Genomic DNA, 6729 nt, shown 5'->3' with positions numbered 1-6729 from the left:
AGCACAGACTAACACTTATATGCTGAGTTTGAAGGCAATGGGCAAACTCATTCTTATTTATTCTAGAAAGGTCACTTCAGACCTCGCATCTGGATTCTGGGAGGTCCAGCCATAATTCAATCATCCAGCCTAGCTGATTTAGGCAGCAAGGAGCCAACTGCATTGCTCATGTTCACACATCCAGCATGAGTCAAAAGTTTGGCCTAAAGTTGGAACTGCAAACCCCCGGCTGCCAGAGCTTTAGTCTCTCACCTGAAGCCTCTTTTTTTTTGTTTGACTTGACCCTGGTCCTAACTCAATGCTGTCAGAAACCAGATGTAGCAGTGTGACCTCTAACATGGTAAATCTGCACTTTCCCAGTGGCTGAAGAAGCCAGTCATCTGCAGCAGATTTCCCTGGCTGGGTGTCTGTCCAGCACGCACTGACAGCCCATTCTCCATCAGCCCGTGAGTGCCAGGCTGGCTTGCAGGGAGTAAAGGTGAGCCAGTGCCCTCACTGGCAGCGGGTCCAGGCAGGTCTGGAGAGCTCAGTCCCAGCCACAAGGTCTGACTTGAAGACAGCATCACATCTGGGATAAGACTCCACTGAAATTTACAGATGGAATTTATTTCTTTGTTGGGTATAGTCCTTCCACTGTGCTTTCTAATGAGCAATTACAGCCTGGGTACAATCCTTCAAGACATGCTACTTGCCTGCACAGCCCTGATCTGGGCAGGTTGATTTGAGCTACTATCTAAGAGCATCTGATTTGTTTAGTCAGGAACAGTTTTGCAATTAATTAATGTTTATATCTGCAAAATACCTCCTGAAACACTAATTTTGTCAAGGCGATCTGACTCCTTGTGAAGTAGAACATCACTGTGTCCAGCCTTGGAGTTTTTGAAAACAGATTTTTTATATTTGTCCAACCTTGGAACCTTTGAAAACAGATTTCATATATTTAGCTTTTTTTTTTAAATGAGCATTTTGTGGCCAAATTTTCCTATGTCCTTTTTCTTTTTTCTGTTTGAGTGGTCTGGAGGGAGGGATTGCCCTGCAGTGCTAACTAGGGATAGGTTTTTGAGGAAGCACAGCTTCTAAAAACCCATGCTGGCATGGATGAGGTTGAGAAGTCATTTGACTGGACCTATTCCCATGTTTAGCCACTGGTGTTGCTCCATTTGCAATGGGTAAATAAAACAATATGTGGTTAGGAAAGGCTTACTTTGGATTTTATTTTACAATTCAAACCCTCAACAACAGCCATGTGCAGTTTCTGTTTCTTCTAGGTTAGCAAAGTTTTGGAAAATAAAAAGTTTGCAGGTTGGCACAGTGAATGTGAGAACAGCAGTTGTATTCTTCCTTTACAATTTTTCTTTCAACATAGTCTGCCAGAAGAAATGACCTCCCACCACAGCTTCCAAATCTTCCATTTACTGAGTTTAGATGACTTTTAACCAGATCATGTTCTGCAACCCTCCCTTAAGTCATCTATCTGCACAGGCTGCTGTCTCCTTCTCTTGTGAAGGGCTGGTCTCCCTGATGATTAAACAATAAATATAATTTTCTCTAGACTGTGTAATTGTTGTGCAGCAATGGAAAGAATAGAATAAAATGGAATTATGACTCAGTGCTTGGCAGGCTGTGGAGAAGAGGGGTGTACAATAAGTGATTAATATTTTGAGGATTTCTGCACAGAAATTCAGTTTTTAAATATACACTTAGCTGATACAATTAATTAAAATATAAAGTGCTTAAGTACTTGAATAATATATCTGGGACAAGGGAATAAAGCAGTCTATATTTCTTTAGAAGTGTGCAAGTCAAAATAGCAGTATCTACCACTATAGAAAAATGCCTTGGCAGAATTCCTGTGATAACCCAGATTCCTAAGGCTTTCTAAGTCAGCTCTTTTCCTTTCTACAGCACACAGTCAGCTGATTCCTCTGTTTTTAATGTGAAATCCAGTTTTAATTAATCCATTTCTAGTTTCTAAAAACTACTAGACATATACTTCCTCAGGTATACAAGCATAATTCCTGTTGATTTTAATGGCAGATGGCAATTAGGGAACTGAGAAAAAATTGCAAAAAAAAAAAGCACAACAAAAAACCCTGTACTTTGAGAAGACTGTGTCTAGACAAGGTTTCCAAAAAAGTGCTTTGTTCACAGAATTTCATTTTCAAAGTTAAAAATCTTATTTTCTGAAATAAGGAGACAGTTACTGGCAGAAGCACTTAACTTGCTGGCTGACTTCATTACTAAACAAATGAATGCTTCTCTCAGAAATTTTTCTCACCCTACATAAAACAAAAATGCCTCCAAGAAAGCAGCTGACAGTCATTTTCTTTTTTCATAGTGCCATGACTAGAGCTGGTGCCTTTGAAACCCTATAGGAGAGCTATGCCAGTGATGGAGTTCCAGGGCAACAGTAAGTGAGATGGTGAAGACAAAGGATTTCATCTGGGCTGTTGAATGTGTCACCTTCTTAGAGGAACAGCCCTTAATTCTTTTGAGGTATTTCACTGGTGTTTCCCTGCTATCTCCTATTACCAAAGGAGGCCCTGGCTCATCTCCATAAGATTTCAAGTGTGCTCCAGTCTAGGAACAAGCCTAGGGCCCTCTCTAGCACTCTGTCCCTATAAACTTGCTGTGGAATTCCCCAAAGCTTTTCAGGCACACCTGATATTATCCCCCTCCCCCTTCAAGTCTAGTTTAAAGCTCTGCCAAGGAGTACCTCAAACCTGTGAGCAAAGATGCTCTTCCCTTGTCAGAGAGGTGGATCCCATCTGACACCTGTGGGCCTGGTGCTGTTTAGGTCAGCCCAAAATTGTGGTGGGAACATCAGCCACAGAGCCATGTATTAGTAGACTGGGCCTGTCTTTCAGTGTTGGTGCCCACAACTGGAAGCAAAGAGGAAAAGATAATCTGTGCTCCCGACTCCCTTGCCAACTGTCCTAACACCCTGGAGACTCTTATCATCACCCTTGGACTTCTTTGCCACCCAGATGAAGGAATAGTAACAGCTTAAAGTCTGAGGGCTGTGCCTGTCTGGGAATTTTCTTTGTGACATCCTTAACTTAGGCCCCGGGGAGGCAGCAAGTGAATGTACCTAGGTCTTTTTCCTAGGATGGCATGTCTACTTCAAACCCATTTGTATAGTAAAAGATGGTGTGAAAATGTGTTTTGCATTGTTTATACTGAAATTTAGTTGGAAAAAGCTTGGTACTGCCTTTGCCAACCACAGAATCTATTTGAAGGAGGCAGCCTTTATTAACCTTGAGCTATGAGAACCCTTCTGTAATCTTTTGGAATTGGGTTGGCATTGCTGTTGCTGTAGTGTTTGCAAGCACTCTGAATTATATTGAAACACAGAGGGCTCATGTGCCCCTTATAGCCTTAGTGACTTCAGTAAGGTTCTCCACACCGTGTTTGTATTTGTCATGTGTCCCTCTTATACTGAGAGCCAGGAGTGTGCATGATGGAGGAAGGTATTTAGCTCTCTAACATTAAGAATAACCTGCTTCATAGCTCTGTTGTATAAAACCAGTTAGAAGAAAAGACCTCTGGTTTAGGGGAATTGTATGACTTATAGCATCAGCTGTTTACTTTTTCTTTGTGTAAGGTCTTGTGACATGGACTATAAAAAACACACAAAAATTAAATTTTTGCTGGAGAGTGTTTGGAACAGGACTGTGTGTGTGTAAGGAGCAATTACTACATCTATGTGGGTACTGCCAAAATTTTCTAAGACATTATGAATTTCTAATCATTTCCATCAAAGATAAAGAAGTAGGAAGGGTGGATGAGACTGAAATAGAATTGTTACTCTTGACTACAAAGTCTGACCAAAACACTGCTTAAGGAAGTGGCTAAGGCTGCACAGACATCAAAGGGGCAGGAGTCCTTTCCTTTGTAGCTTCCAATGTTTACACACTGCCTCCTAAGAAATGTTGGCAGGACTACAGTTTTTGACAGTGGTACCAGTGACATGTTTCATTTTTTTCATTACAAATGTGATTATTACTAGTAAATGTATAGTGAGTGGTGAACTTCTAAATATAGAGAAAGGCATATCTGTCTTCTTCCTGAATGACACACACTTGTCCTTTAATTTCACTACAGTGTATTACAAACTATGTTTTAATGGTGCAGGTGTGCTGATCAATCCAGATTGGTCTCTGTGGCAAGTTTTGCCCTCCCCATTTCTTGTCTTCCACATTAGTCAGTGATTGGCTTAGTCATGACATTTGCCAGCAGTGACTTTAGATAGCTCCAAATCACCAGTACAGATTCTGCAAAAAAACTGACACTACTTTGCACATAAATGAGTATCTGTGCTCTCTCTCCAAGATGTTTATTTTTCATCTTTCCAAAGGAAGAAGAAGCCTTAAAATAGGGAAAAAAACATCCAAATAATCCTGTCCCTAAATTAATTTTTCCACGAGATTATTCTGAAAACATCAAAAGGAAACAGAAAATCTTCACCCTTCAGTCTAGAGTTTTTCCCAAGGGATGACACCTTTAAGTTGGTACATTAGGAAAAAGAGAAAACCAAAAGCACACTTTTTCTTCTCTGTAAAAGTGTTTGATCTCTGAGCTAAAGTACAAGAAGGCCAATTCCAGTCCAGTCCTCAGGAGGCTCTCACAGAACATTTTCCAATCTCTGTCAGATGGAAAGAAAGAAAAAAAAAAAAGAAGTGAGAAACAAATACTAAAAAAATGGAAAGACAATTATTTTCTGGGTTGATATCTTCTGAAATAATGCCTAGCACAATTATACTTAGCAATATTAACACCTACAATTTGGTAATTTCATTTGTTAATGTCATTAACATTATATTTTCTCTCTATTTCAGTTAATTAAAGAAGACAGATCTGACCTGACAATGGTCTCCATGGTGCTTGTAATCACACTTTCCTAAACCCTAATACACTGCTGATTGTTATCACATTTTCTTAGGTTTCCCGTTGTTTTTGAAGACATTTTCTCAATTGAATAAGAGCGGATAGGAGATAGCATGCCAAACAAGATTGTGTGAGTTTTTGCTTTGAAAGCAGCAGTGGTGAGAAAGGCATCATTAGGTAAGATTGCTGGGCAAGGGTTTCAGATAAGTACTTAACTGACAAAACACAGGCTGATGAGAACTAAGCTGACTGCAAATGTATAGAAAGAGCCAGAGCTGTCATATCTTGCAAAAAGCAAGGAAAATCATTGAACTGATCTTCTATTCCTTTAATCCAACATAGTAAGAAGTGGCTTTCCAATTTGGGTCCTGATGTATTTGCTTGCGTCACTGTTTACAAAACAAATCAAGCAAAAAGTAAGGGAGAAGATCTCACTGTTAACCCTCATAGCCTTGCAGTTTTCCCTTGACTGATTGCAAAGTGCTTTCCAAATGCTAATTAATCACATTATAAGGCAACTACATATACTGATATTCTGTCAGTTTTCAATTCCAAATATCTTTGAGCCAACAGACAAGAAAAAGTTAATTAATAGAAGAGATTATATATAGGAATAATTCAACTGGTAAAATGATGAGCAAGGAGAAAAATGAGATCCTCTAAGTAGAGGTAAAAAGGAGAGAAATGAGTGATTTTAGTCTATGTCCAAAATATTTCAGGCAGCATTATGGCTAAAGTACTTTTATTAAAAAATAAATAGATCACCACCTAAAACAAAATTAAACTTCATTGAACTATACAAAGGAGAGGAAAATTCACTACTAATGGTAGTGTAAAATTTCTAAAGGTACGTGTGAAAGGCAATTTAGCAGGGTGGCTTTGACTCTTATTCTGTATCAGAGATGTCCTGCAAACTCACAGAATTATTGAGCTATAGGAAAATCTGGGCTGGAAAGAGCCTCTGGAGGTCCTCTTGTCTAATCCCTCAGGCAAAGCACACGCAGTTACAGCAAGTTGTTCAAGACTGCGTCTGGATGAGTTTTGAATATCTCCAAAAATGGAGATGCCAATACCTATATCAATATTTTGCTGTCCTTATAGTGAAAAGATGTTTCCTAAAATCTGATTGGAATTCTTTTTGCAGCTTATGTCTGTTGCCTCTCATCCAATTTCTCTACAGCTCTGAGAAGAGTTTGCCTTCTCTGTATCACACCATAATGTACTTGTGGTCAACAATGAGATTACTCCAACCTTTCTCTTCCTCAGGCTGAACAAGCCCAACCCTATCTCCTCTTCCTCATATATCCACGTTCTTCTGGATATCTGCAGTCTCAGATGACTAGAGCATAACTTAGACTCCTGAATTAGGTGTCTAAACACCAGCAGAAGGAGCCTGTGTTAGCCAAAGGAGAGGACAAAGCCAGCAGTCTGTGACCATAATTTGAGACTTGTGATCAAAAACTGTTTCAGAAGCCCCAAGGTAAAAGAACACATGACTGATCCAAAAGAATTCTCTGTTTCATGATGACAACAGAATAAACTCTGGATGAGCTGAAGGGACTCATCCGAATTAAGTCTGTCTGGCAGTGAAGTCTTTTGCCTACTTAGCAGAATACCCCACTCTTGCATCATTTGTTGGATTCAGATGGTTAAGACAATTAGCAGTGAAATGGTTAACTCTGAAACAGAAATCCTAGCAAAAAGACTTTGTATTAACAGCACCAGGAGTTTGTGACTCTTGGACAGCTGTTGCTTTTGTGTGTATAAAGATGTTGTATCCAGAGGCTAAAGAATTGAAGAAAATTAAACTCAACTTCTGAAAAAGCTGAATTACAAATGTGT

This window comes from Lonchura striata, chromosome 1 (assembly GCF_050655825.1).
Source record: "Lonchura striata isolate lonStrDom1 chromosome 1, ASM5065582v1, whole genome shotgun sequence".
NCBI lineage: Eukaryota > Metazoa > Chordata > Aves > Passeriformes > Estrildidae > Lonchura > Lonchura striata.
Note: the sequence above shows the minus strand (reverse complement) of the source record.